Source organism: Rana temporaria, chromosome 11 (genome assembly GCF_905171775.1).
Source record: "Rana temporaria chromosome 11, aRanTem1.1, whole genome shotgun sequence".
Classification (NCBI taxonomy): Eukaryota; Metazoa; Chordata; class Amphibia; order Anura; family Ranidae; genus Rana; species Rana temporaria.
Genome location: NC_053499.1, coordinates 554,880 through 569,515, shown reverse-complemented (window position 1 = coordinate 569,515; position 14,636 = coordinate 554,880). Strand labels below are relative to the sequence as shown.

The window sequence follows — 14,636 nt, the reverse complement described above, 5'->3', positions numbered from 1 at the left end:
CACTCGTGCAATGTATGGCACCCCTGGACTGCCACTCCAGGGGCACCATCTCCACAGGCTTTTCAACGGTCCCTGACCCCCGGCCCGGACCAGCAGCACCCTTCCCAGCCAGGAAGGTAGGAGAAGAGGTCGGGGAGAGCCCACCTAAGCAGGCTACTACCCACAACCCCCATCCCTCCCACCTAATCACATTCGGGAGATACTAACCGCTCCTCCCAGCGAAAAGAGGAGCAAGGGTTCTCTCCCGAACAACTGACTGGGGCAGACACCACCAAATCCGAGCCAGAGGCCAGGGGCCCAGCCCTCCAGCTTCGACCTCATGCCTCTCTGTCCAAATCAGAAGGCTTCCACCTCCACGCCAACAGGCTTAGTGAGTGAGTGAGAAACTTGTAAAGCGCAACACATGCGAACTGAATCGCCTCTGGTCTGCCGACCGTCATCCCTTTCCCCCTCGCCGGGTACTAGGGACGGTCAGCTTAGCACCACCTATTGGCAACGGATAAGAACAGATACTACACTTGATCTTAGCCAAAAGGCCGAGAAGCGATTTGACCCTTTTACTGAAAAAAGTGGTGAAAGGTGCTTCATAGCAAGTCGGCCTTTGCTATTAACAGATGAAATAAGCAGATGATGGAACCGCCTCGTAACCCATGGAGACCCAGCACGGCACATGCAAATAAGAAGATAAAGTCCGAAATAGTGGAATCCCGTTTATTAAACTTAAAAATGTTCAAATAAAAAGCCAAATAGCTGCTTACTTTAGGAGTGCCCAAGGCCCGGCACTGATGCTGGATGGCATAGAAACAAATTGGTGGAGATGGTCCCGACTCGTGTGCGCTGGCGTGCGTTCCACCCTGCACCGCAGTGAGCCAAAGGGAACCGGAGGTGACCTCGGTACGTGACCAGGTGACGCCTCTACGTCCGTTTCGTTTGACACGTCTTCAGGAAGCATGGGGGGGCCGAGCACAGTAATATGGGGGGCTGAGCACAGTAATATGGGGGGCTGAGCACAGTAATATGGGGGGCTGAGAACAGCAATATGGGGGGCTGAGCACAGTAATATGGGGGGCAGAGCACAGTAATATGGGGGGCTGAGAACAGCAATATGGGGGGCTGAGCACAGTAATATGGGGGGCTGAGCACAGTAATATGGGGGGCTGAGAACAGCAATATGGGGGGCTGAGAACAGCAATATGGGGGGCTGAGCACAGTAATATGGGGGGCTGAGCACAGTAATATGGGGGGCTGAGAACAGCAATATGGGGGGCTGAGAACAGCAATATGGGGGGCTGAGAACAGCAATATGGGGGGCTGAGCACAGTAATATGGGGGGCTGAGCACAGTAATATGGGGGGCTGAGAACAGCAATATGGGGGGCTGAGAACAGCAATATGGGGGGCTGAGCACAGTAATATGGGGGGCTGAGCACAGCAATATGGGGGGCTGAGAACAGCAATATGGGGGGCTGAGTACAGTAATATGGGGAGGCTAAGTACAAGTTCAGGAAGGGGTTCTGTGCTCTCTGACCCCCCCGGTGGTGGACCTGATGGACGCGGTGACTCCCCTCCCCCCCCCCCCGGAGGTGACAATCATTGGAGGAGATATTTGTCAGAGTTCTTCTCTTGTTTTCTCCTTTTAATATTAAATATTTGATTCTCACAATCTGTAAATAGAGTGACATGTTGTGACTGATTAGGCGGCAGATAATGGCGCCGTCATTATCTTCTCCTCGGCTCGGGAACGACGATCGTTATTATTGCGAATGTTGGAGCACGCCCCCCCCCCCCCCCCCCGGATCGCACGACACTTCCTACAAGTTATTTTTAATACAATTCTGGAGAGGGATTTATATTCCCCGCAGGTTGTGGCAATCAGGAGAAATCACCTTCTCCTCACATTTACACCTTTTATTTTTTACTTAAGCTGGAAGAAAATCAATAGAGAAAAGGAACATTTTATATATATTCCTAAAAGTATTGGGACGCTGGCCTTTACACACTATATTCCCAAAAGTATTGGGACGCCGGCCTTCACACACTATATTCCCAAAAGTATTGGGACGCCGGCCTTTACACACTATATTCCCAAAAGTATTGGGACGCTGGCCCTCACACACTATATTCCCAAAAGTATTGGGACGCCCGCCTTCACACACTATATTCCCAAAAGTATTGGGACGCCGGCCTTCACACACTATATTCCCAAAAGTATTGGGACGCTGACCTTTACACACTATATTCCCAAAAGTATTGGGACGCCGGCCTTTACACACTATATTCCCAAAAGTATTGGGACACCCGCCTTTACACACTATATTGCCAAAAGTATTGGGACGCCGGCCTTCACACACTATGGGCCATATTCTTAGAGATCTCCGGCGGCGTAACGTATGTCTTTTACGTTACTCCGCCGCAAGTTTAACTGGCAAGTGCCTGATTCCCAAACCACTTCACTGTAAACTTGCGGCGGCATAGCGTAAAGTCCACCCGCGCAAGCACTCCTAATTCAAATGATCCTGGTAGGGGGCGTGGATCATTTAAATTAGGCGCGCTCCCGCGCTGATCGTAATGCGCATGCTCCGTCGGGTAAATTATCCGATGTGCATTGCACTAAAGGATGTCTCACGGACGTCATTTGTTTTGACGGTAACGTAAATGGCGTCCAGCGCCATTCACGGACGACTTACGCAAACGACGTTAAATTTTCAAATTTCGACGCGAGAACGACGGTCATACTTAACATTGAGTACGCCACCTAGGGGGCATGTTTATCTTTACGCCGCGTATCGCTTACGGAAACGACGTAAATTCACTACGACGGGCAAGAGTACGTTAGAGAATCGGCGTGACTAGTCATTTGCATATTCTACGCCGACCGCAAAGGAAACGCTACCTAGCGGTCAGCGTAGATATTGCAGCCTAAGATACAACGGCACAGGCCGTCGTATCTTAGGCATGTTTAAGTGTATCTCAGTTTGAGAATACACTTAAACATAGGACGGCCTTAGAATCTGACTTACGTCGGCGTATCTGCTGATACGCCGGCGTAAATTCTTTGAGAATATGGCCCTATATTCCCAAAAGTATTGTGACGCCGGCTTTTACACACAGTATTCCCAAAAGTATTGGGACGCCGGCCTTCACACACTATATTCCCAAAAGTATTGGGACGCCGGCCTTCACACACTATATTCCCAAAAGTATTGGGACGCCTGCCTTTACACGCACATGAACTTTAATGGCATCCCAGTCTTAGTCCGGAGGGTTCCGTATTGAGTTGGCTCCGCCCTTTGCAGCTATAACAGCTTCACCTCTTCTGGGAAGGCCGTCCACATTGTAGAGAGACTACAGCCTGGCCCCATACCTGGAGGATGAGGGCCACGTCCTGCTATGGGCTCCAAGTGCTCCTCAGTGAGGGACTTCAATTCTATAGAAGATAAAACTCTACATTCAACCGGGAGAAGAGGAGACAAAATAGGTGCACAATATGTAACAGCGTGTCACAGACTGGAAGAGGGATGAAAAATGGAGGACTTAAAAATCTTTTACATGGACTCAACCAGATTACCCTTATATTATACCAAACCCCCCCCCCCCCAAACTGTTCAGAGGTGGGAGCGCCGAAGCGCCAGAGAGCTCCCCTCCCTCCTCCATGTCTGTGTGTCCAGAGGTGGAGCGCATGTAGCGGGGGCTGCGGTTCCCCATCCTGCTTGCTTTCTCCGCTGACAACTGACAAGAGCGCATACCTCCCGCTGTTCCCGGAATTTGGGCTGGGTACTGCAGCAGAGCCTAGTACCGGAACACGTTCCGGTACTAGGCTCCACTAATTATTCTGTCCGGTGCGCATGGAGCGGTCTCTGACCATCTTTTGTAGTTTGTCTGCAGTCTCTGACCATCTCCTGTGCTATGTCTGCAGTCTCTGACCATCTCCTGTACTATGTCTGCAGTCTCTGATCATCTCCTGTATTATGTCTGCAGTCTCTGACCATCTCCTGTACTATGTCTGCAGTCTCTGACCATCTCCTGTACTATGTCTGCAGTCTCTGACCATCTCCTGTACTATGTCTGCAGTCTCTGACCATCTCCTGTACTATGTCTGCAGTCTCTGACCATCTCATGTATCATGTCTGCAGTCTCTGACCATCTCCTGTACTATGTCTGCAGTCTCTGACCATCTCCTGTACTATGTCTGCAGTCTCTGACCATCTCCTGTACTATGTCTGCAGTCTCTGACCATCTCCTGTACTATGTCTGCAGTCTCTGACCATCTCCTGTACTATGTCTGCAGTCTCTGACCATCTCCTGTACTATGTCTGCAGTCTCTGACCATCTCCTGTAGTATGTCTGCAGTCTCTGACCATCTCCTGTACTATGTCTGCAGTCTCTGACCATCTCCTGTACTATGTCTGCAGTCTCTGACCATCTCCTGTACTATGTCTGCAGTCTCTGACCATCTCCTGTACTATGTCTGCAGTCTCTGACCATCTCCTGTACTATGTCTGCAGTCTCTGATCATCTCCTGTACTATGTCTGCAGTCTCTGACCATCTCCTGTACTATGTCTGCAGTCTCTGACCATCTCCTGTACTATGTCTGCAGTCTCTGATCATCTCCTGTACTATGTCTGCAGTCTCTGACCATCTCCTGTACTATGTCTGCAGTCTCTGATCATCTCCTGTACTATGTCTGCAGTCTCTGACCATCTCCTGTAGTATGTCTGCAGTCTCTGACCATCTCCTGTACTATGTCTGCAGTCTCTGACCATCTCCTGTACTATGTCTGCAGTCTCTGACCATCTCCTGTACTATGTCTGCAGTCTCTGACCATCTCCTGTACTATGTCTGCAGTCTCTGACCATCTCCTGTACTATGTCTGCAGTCTCTGACCATCTCCTCTACTATGTCTGCAGTCTCTGATCATCTCCTGTACTATGTCTGCAGTCTCTGACCATCTCCTGTACTATGTCTGCAGTCTCTGACCATCTCCTGTACTATGTCTGCAGTCTCTGACCATCTCCTGTACTATGTCTGCAGTCTCTGATCATCTCCTGTATTATGTCTGCAGTCTCTGATCATCTCCTGTACTATGTCTGCAGTCTCTGATCAACTCCTGTACTATGTCTGCAGTCTCTGACCATCTCCTGTATTATGTCTGCAGTCTCTGACCATCTCCTGTACTATGTCTGCAGTCTCTGACCATCTCCTGTACTATGTCTGCAGTCTCTGACCATCTCCTGTATTATGTCTGCAGTCTCTGACCATCTCCTGTACTATGTCTTCAGTCTCTGACCATCTCCTGTACTAAGTCTGCAGTCTCTGACCATCTCCTGTACTAAGTCTGCAGTCTCTGATCATCTCCTGTACTATGTCTGCAGTCTCTGACCATCTCCTGTACTATGTCTTCAGTCTCTGACCATCTCCTGTACTAAGTCTGCAGTCTCTGACCATCTCCTGTACTATGTCTGCAGTCTCTGACCATCTCCTGTATTATGTCTGCAGTCTCTGACCATCTTCTGTACTATGTCTGCAGTCTCTGATCATCTCCTGTACTATGTCTGCAGTCTCTGACCATCTCCTGTACTATGTCTGCAGTCTCTGATCATCTCCTGTACTATGTCTGCAGTCTCTGATCATCTCCTGTACTATGTCTGCAGTCTCTGACCATCTTTTGTATCATGTCTGCAGTCTCTGACCATCTCCTGTACTATGTCTGCAGTCTCTGACCATCTTTTGTTTCATGTCTGCAGTCTCTGACCATCTCCTGTACTATGTCTGCAGTCTCTGACCATCTTTTGTATCATGTCTGCAGTCTCTGACCATCTCCTGTACTATGTCTGCAGTCTCTGACCATCTTTTGTTTCATGTCTGCAGTCTCTGACTACAATGTATCATTTTGTTGCATTGAATACAATGACAAAGTATCATCATCAATCGTCCCGCTGAGCGATCGCCTATAAAAGCCCCATCAGGAGATCGGACGTCACACGGGAATCCTTTTCTGTCTCTTTTATTAGAAGGAAAGATTTGGCTCCTGCGGTCGGCAACGGTGGGTTGTTGTATTTTTGTTGTAGCGATTCTGACTTTTTCTTTTGCCGTCCTCCGCAGAATATTCGGTGGGAAGGTTTCCCCGAGGATTAAATGTCCAAAGTCGTTTCAGCAGAAGGAACTTTTAATGGGCTGTTGTTTTTATGTCATGAAAAGAAGCCGGGATAATGTGCGTGAGTCACCCGGCCGGGACGGTGCTGAAGAAGAAGGAGGAGCTGCCGGCGCATCCCTGGAAAGGCCGATTTAAGCCGACTTAAGAATGTCTGACTCTTCGCAAAGTTCCAAAAACCTTTTCTACTGAGAAGAACCTTTAATTTCACATATAATAACACCATTTCACTTGCGGAGAATTTTTCCTGGCAGAGGATTGGGGGAGGGGGGGATCTACATCACTTCACCAGAGAAAAGCCCACGCAGGAAAAGAATGAGAAGCCCTTTCATCCCTCTGTAGAACATCACATCTGCACATTTCTCCTCCACCATCACCGCAAACTTCAAGCTGACCTCCGGCCTTCCCTTCAGGTCTTGTACGGTTGTACCGGCTCCTCTACTCAACTCCAATTTCACTGCACACTGTGAGCTTCACGCAACATGCATTAGAAGCATAGGCGTGCGCACAGGGTGTGCCAGGTGTGCCCAGGCCCACCCTAATCACTCCCTGCAGTGCAGATTCCCCCCTGCTGCCCGGTGCCCCCTCCCACAGCATGGCTGGCCTTCCCTCCTCTCCCATTGGCTACTGCAGTGGACACACATAGATGATATTTCAGGATGCGTGGGGGAAGGGGCAATGTCATTGTACTGGGCCCCATGATTTTTTAACAGCAGCCCTGCTTTCCTCCCCAGCCTCACCGTCCCTGACCCGCTCCTTCCATTCATTGGATTTCAGTTCTTTCACTCATGGAGGCTCAGCATCAAATGTGGGCGTTACCCTAGAGCAGTCTTCATGCCAATACATCCTGCCCAGGAACGCCCCCCATGCTGACATCCACCCACCAAGGCATTTGATATTTGCATAACTCCACCCAAGATTCAGCCCACTGCTTATATAAATGTATATGTGTCCTCTATATATGAGAACTATAAGGGAGCAAAAGCCAATGATCAGATAAGACTTGATGACATAGAGAACTGGATGCGAAGGAAGAATGTGGGGATAGTCGGGCTTCCTGAACGTAGTGAAAGGTTCAGACCCTACATTTTTTTGGGGAAAAATGGTTCCCAAAGACTTATTTGGAGAAAATTCTTTTTCAACTTTTTTTGCATTAGAAAGAGCCAATAGGGTTCCCTCTAGACCTCCTCAACCGGGAGCCCCCCCAAGATCTCTCTTGGTAAAAATGATTTTCTATAAGGACAGGTAGCAGGCATATCATTACATGATTGGGGGTTCAGGAAGGGAATGCCATCCATCCTGGCATATCATTACATATTCTGGGGGTTCATGAAGGGAATGCCGCCCATCCTGGCATATCGTTACATGTTTGGTGTTCAGGAAGGGAATTCCCTTCCTGAACCCCCAAAACATGTAATTATTACAACCCCCTGATGCAATAATATGCCAGGATGGGCGGAATTCCCTTCCTGAACCCCCAAACATGTAAGAATATGCCAGGACGGGTGGTATTCCCTTCCTGAACCCCCAAACATGTAAGAATATGCCAGGACGGGTTGTATTCCCTTCCTGAACCCCCAAACATGTAAGAATATGCCAGGATGGGTGGTATTCCCTTCCTGAACCCCCAGACCATGTAATGAAATGCCAGGACGGGTAGCATTCCCTTCCTGAACCCCCAAACATGTAATGATATGCCAGAACGGGTGGCATTCCCTTCCTGAACCCCCAAACATGTAATGATATGCCAGGACGGGCGGCATTCCCTTCCTGAACCCCAAACATGTAATGATATGCCAGGACGGGTGGTATTCCCTTCCCGAACCCCCAAACATGTAATGATATGCCAGGACAGGTTGCATTCCCTTCCTGAACCCCCAAACATGCAATGATATGCCAGGACTGTCGGCATTCCCTTCCTGAACCCCAAACATGTAATGATATGCCACGATGGGAAGTATTCTCTTCCTGAACCCCCAGATCATGTAAGAATATGCCAGGATGGGTGGCATTCCCTTCCTGAACCCCCAATCATATAATGATATGCCAGGATGGACGGCATTCCCTTCCTGAACCCCAAACATGTAATGATATGCCAGGACGGGCGGCATTCCCCTCCTGAACCCCAAACAAGTAATGATATGCCAGGAAGGGAAGTATTCTCTTCCTGAACCCCCAAACATGTAATGATATGCCAGAACGGGTGGCATTCAATTCCTGAACCCCCAAACATGTAATGATATGCCAGGACAGGTTGCATTCCCTTCCTGAACCCCCAAACATGTAACGATATGGCAGGACGGCTTTCATTCCCTTCCTGAACCCCAAACATGTAATGATATGCCAGGACGGGTGGCATTCCCTTCCTGAACCCTCAGAACATGTAATGATATGCCAGGACGGGCAGCATTCCCTTCCTGAACCACCAAACATGTAATGATATGCCAGGACTGCCGGCATTCCCTTCCTGAACCCCCAGAACATGTCATGATATGCCAGAACGGGCGGCATTCCCTTCCTGAACCCCCAGAACATGTAAGAATATGCCAGGATGGGCGGCATTCCCTTCCTGAACCCCCATAACATGTAATGATATGCCGGGATGGGAAGTATTCTCTTCCTGAACCCCAAACATGTAAGAATATGCCAGGATGGGTGGCATTCCCTTCCTGAACTCCATAAACAAAAGTTTATTTTTATTTTTTATTCTTACAGAAAGAAATCCATACCACCATCACCTCATCTATATTCCAGGACAATGAAGGGACCAGAAGAGTTACAAAGTTTCCAAACTTTTTTGTACTTCCATAAACAAACTCCGCCCATGCCTATTATTACATCAAAATACCTCCAAAATTACGGCTCTCCTGTTATTTTATCATAAAAAAACAAAACAAATGTAAATAAAGTTTTATTTTCTTTGGCGGACGTTCATCTGGCATGCGACGATCGCTGATAACATGCGGCGGGTTAATCTGCCGGGAGGAGAACGATTTCTCATATTGTTTTATAATGAGAATGAAGAATTGAATGAAATTGTCTCGGACCAGGTTGGTCATCCCCCGTGCCGCGTTCCGGACACCCACAGCGCGACCAGCGCACTTTATTAATCTGAATTTCCGACTCACTGATGAGACAATTTACCGTCGCGCCGCTCGCCGCTGCCCTCAGCTGTTTAAAGTCATTGTTTTTACAATCGCATCGTTTTTTTTTTCTCTTGAATATTTTCAGTTCCGCGTTCGTTCAAAAACCTCATTACCGATTACTAATCCGCCCGTCGCCTTTTTCACCGTCTCGCAGATTTGACCGCCGGAGTAAAAAATTGGCTGTTGACAAATAATTTTTGACTTTTTCATTAAACAATCAATCGAGCCGAAAAGAATTCACACAAAACGTTATCAGAACAAGTGGAGTTCAGCCGAGGGATCCGAAAACACAAAACGTGAGGTCAGAAATGATTTTAGATGAATTGCGCGGGCGGCGTCAGAGACGGGCAGCTGGCGGGAACGTTTTATCACCCTTTTCTCTGTATTTGTACAAGGCCAGAAGTGGGTGGAAAGATCGTTATAGATTCACACCAGTAAGAAGAATTCCTGAATACATTTGGAAAATTTCAGCCAGTTTCTGCGGTTAAAATGAACCTTGAATCAGACTTTTCATAAATCCGCGGGGCCAAGGGCGGCATCAAAGTGCAGGCAAAACCAAAAATTCGATTTTCAGTGCGCTTGACTCAATGCTACATTGTAAATGATTTTCTTAACTTGTTTTGGACAATGTGATACACCCCCCCTCCCCCCCATAAAAAACTTCAGCGAACTACATTATATATATATATTTATTACTGTGCTTCTGCCTTTCCCCCAACCCTCCTCACACTAGAAATGTCCATCTGTCAAAATGATAGCTGAGGGCGGCTGTCCAATTAGAGATGCTGTAGAAGCAGCTGCTGCCAAAAAAACAGAATGCCTATTGTTTATAAACATTGCTCAGACAGGAGATAGAGAGATACAAAGTAACATTGTTTATAAACATTGATCAGACGGGAGAGATAGAGAGATACAAAGTAACATTGTTTATAAACATTGATCAGACGGGAGATAGAGAGATACAAAGTAACATTGTTTATAAACATTGATCAGACGGGAGATGGAGAGATACAAAGTAACATTGTTTATAAACATTGATCAGACAGGAGATAGAGAGATACAAAGTAACATTGTTTATAAACATTGATCAGACAGGAGATAGAGAGATACAAAGTAACATTGTTTATAAACATTGATCAGACGGGAGATAGAGATACAAAGTAACATTGTTTATAAACATTGATCAGACAGGAGATAGAGAGATACAAAGTAACATTGTTTATAAACATTGATCAGACAGGAGATAGAGATACAAAGTAACATTGTTTATAAACATTGATCAGACGGGAGATAGAGAGATACAAAGTAACATTGTTTATAAACATTGATCAGACGGGAGATAGAGAGATACAAAGTAACATTGTTTATAAACATTGATCAGACAGGAGAGAGAGAGATACAAAGTAACATTGTTTATAAACATTGATCAGACGGGAGATAGAGATACAAAGTAACATTGTTTATAAACATTGATCAGACGGGAGATAGAGAGATACAAAGAGATTGAAAAAAAAACAACATCAAACGCAGCCACTGTGCCCATCAAACGCAGCCACTGTGTTGTAACTATAGTGGGGTAGATTCACGTACCTTTTTACGGCGGCGTATCTCCAGATACGCCACCGTAATTTGAAATCCGCGCCTGCGTATCGTTACGCCGATTCTTAAAGGCAGATCCGCTTAAAAAACAGGCTTCCTCCACCGACGTAACTTGATTGCGGTGGCGTAGAATTGTGTGCAATATAACATTGGCCGCTAGGTGCGCTTCCGTTGTTGTCGGCATAGAATATGCCAATTACCTAGATACGCCGATTCACAAACGTACGTGCGCCTGTCGCAATGTATTTACGTTGGTTACGTTAGGCTTTTTCGGCGTAAGGTTGTTCCTGCTATTAGGAGGCGCAGCCAATGTGAAGTATGGACGTCGTTCCCGCTTTGAAATTTGATTTTTTACGGCGTTTGCGTACGTCGTTCGCGAATAGGGCTGGACGTAATTTACGTTTACGTCGAAACCAATACGTTGTTGCGCCGTACTTGGAAGCAATGCACACTGGGATATGTACACGGATGGCGCATGCGCCGTCCATAAAAAACGTCAATCACGTCAGGTCATCATACATTTACATAAAACACGCCCCCCCTTCCACATTTGAATTACGCGCGCTTACGCCGGCCCCATTTACGCTACGGCGCCGCAACTTACGGAGCAAGTGCTTTGTGAATACAGCACTTGCTCCTGTATGTTACGGCGGCGTAGCGTAAATACGATACGCTGCGCCGCCGTATCATTGCGCGCCCCTACCTGAATCCACCCCAATGTCTCCATTAATTTTGTAAAGTTCCGAAAGAAGAGGGCGCATAGAGAAAACGCACGTCTCTGCACATGATCAGGATTTTATAACAAAGTGTGTATTAAAAATCAATAACTAAATAAAAAAAATGTCTGTCTGCTTTTCTAAGGGACTCGTTTACGTTTGGTTCATACCTACAGGTGCGACCGATTGCGTTTGCGTGTTTGTAGCGCGTTCCCATGCGTTGTGTATGTGGGGAATTCATTTCAATGCATGAGAATCCTCGGAATAGGGAGTCTCTAATTTTTTTTACCAAAAATGAACGACACCATAAGGATTGGCACAGGTGGTATCACAGGTTGGCAGAGGTGTGTGGGCGACCTTTACGAGAAATGTCACCACCTCGCGTCGGCGAAAGGGAAATATGTCTCTGCGCCTGCTGAGAAAACATGCGATTTTATACACGTTCCCAACACACAGACCTGAACCCGGACGAGGGATTCCTGAACAAGGAGAGATACAGCTTTTATTATCTGCAGCCCGGACCGAGGAGCTCGCAATCTAAAGTAGATCATTTAGAAATTGTAACAAAAACAAATGCGGGAAGTTTCAGTTTTTCTCTCTGACAGACGTTGAAATTTGCAGGAAAAAAATAAAAGCCGACATCAGCACTTTGAGATTTTTTTCCTGATGGAAAATGATGTTCGTTCATCGCCTGCCCCGCGCTTCCATCTCTTTTTGCGCTTTTCTTTACGAGGACCCTGAACACACTTAATATGCCAAATCTGAAGAGGGGACCAGAAATCATAATTGTTAGTTGATTAACCTCTAAAGTATTTTATTAATGCCGTATTAGAGGCGTAAAAATGATTTTTGCAGCGTGGCGCGATATCTCCGATAGACTGCTCTTAAGAAATTAGTTTCTTTTTTTTTATATCTCACGTTTTATTGGTTGATGAAAAGTACAGATTCAGATGAATACATTTATAGTGTCCCGAGATAAACACAAGCCAAGGCATCCGCGCTCATCACCGCTCATAAAGGTTTTATGGAATCCCATCTATAAAAAGTTTCCTCACAGCGAGTTCTTGTCAAACCGATCCTTAAATATGTTTCAGAATGGGGGGGGGGGGCGGGATGATCGGAGGGGGGGGGGGGACATATTTGGGAATACTTTCCTCTATATACTATTGTATCCTTTATGTCATCATCTATATACCATTGTATTCTCTATATACCATTCCCTATCCTCTGTATACCATCATGCATCCTTTATATCATCCTCTATCATCTATATACCGATGTATTCTCTATATACCATTCCCTATATGCTCTGTATACAATTGTATCCTTTATATATCATCCTCTAAGAGCCCCTACCTGCTGTATACCAGCCTCTATATACTATTGTATCCTCTGTATACCATCCTCTATATACTATTGTATCCTCTGTATACCATCCTCTATATACTATTGTATCCTCTGTATACCATCCTCTATATACTATTGTATCCTCTGTATACCACCCTCTATATACTATTGTATCCTCTACATACCATCCTCTATATACTATTGTATCCTCTGTATACCACCCTCTATATACTATTGTATCCTCTACATACCATCCTCTATATACTATTGTATCCTCTGTATACCACCCTCTATATACTATTGTATCCTCTACATACCATCCTCTATATACTATTGTATCCTCTGTATACCATCCTCTATTCTCTATGTACTGTACATTGTATCCTCTGTATACCATCCTCTATTCTCTATATACTGTACATTGCATCCTCTGTATACCATCCTCTATATACTGTACATTGTATCCTCTGTATACCATCCTCTATATACTATTGTATCCTCTGTATACCATCCTCTATTCTCTATATACTGTACATTGCATCCTCTGTATACCATCCTCTATATACTGTACATTGTATCCTCTGTATACCATCCAGTATTCTCTATATACTGTACATTGTATCCTCTGTATACCATCCTCTATATACTGTACATTGTATCCTCTGTATACCATCCTCTATATACTATTGTATCCTCTGTATACCATCCTCTATATACTATTGTATCCTCTGTATACCATCCTCTATATACTATATACTGTACATTGTATCCTCTGTATACCATCCTCTATTATCTATATACTGTACATTGTATCCTCTGTATACCATCCTCTATATACTGTACATTGTATCCTCTGTATACCATCCTCTATATACTATTGTATCCTCTGTATACCATCCTCTATTCTCTATATACTGTACATTGTATCCTCTGTATACCATCCTCTATTCTCTATATACTGTACATTGTATCCTCTGTATACCATCCTCTATATACTGAACATTATATTACAGCCACACCTAAACCTTGTGCTTAAATGTTGAAGGTAAATGACTTCCCTTCCACGACTCGGCTCCTCCCATTACAGGATAACGCACATTCGGCATTTTTCTTACCAAACCTCGCTACAATTTATGATACAAAGTTATTGTTCCCCCAATTCAACAAAAGGTGTGGGAAGAGTCCAGTGGCAGCCAATAATTACAGGGCACAGGGGGGGCCTCCCCCCTCACCCATGTTTCCGGCCCCCTAATCTACATGTGGTGTGCCGGCCGCATTGATTCCAATATGTTTTTTGGTTGTTTGTTATTTAGAAGCGTGCGATTAGGCTTAAAAAAAAAAAAAAAAGGTGGGCTCGGGGCACAGAGGACTGCGCCCCGACCCCACCCAGTTGTGTGACAATAGCAAATACAAATTTGCTATTGTGTTCCTGATTCTCCTCCTGGGCCAATCAGGAAGGGGTTCGTCCGAAGCTTAGTCCATGGCCAATTCACAGGTGCGCAAACAGGTGCACGAGCGGGCACAAACGCCAAGCAGGCTATTTAGGCTGCACCATGGCCTTGGGTCTTTGCCGTCAGGTCTATAACGTTTCCTGAAAATGAACTACCTGTTCGGTGTTGACTCCCTGTTACCAACTTGATCTCCTCCTGAACCCTGCCGGTACAGACCCCTGGCTTG

At 46.0% G+C, this 14,636-nt stretch overlaps 1 pseudogene; it reads right to left on the bottom strand.

Moving 5' to 3' along the window:
- Nucleotides 1-465: 465 nt before the first annotated feature.
- On the bottom strand, nucleotides 466-548 carry LOC120918025 (annotated as a pseudogene).
- Nucleotides 549-14,636: the final 14,088 nt, after the last annotated feature.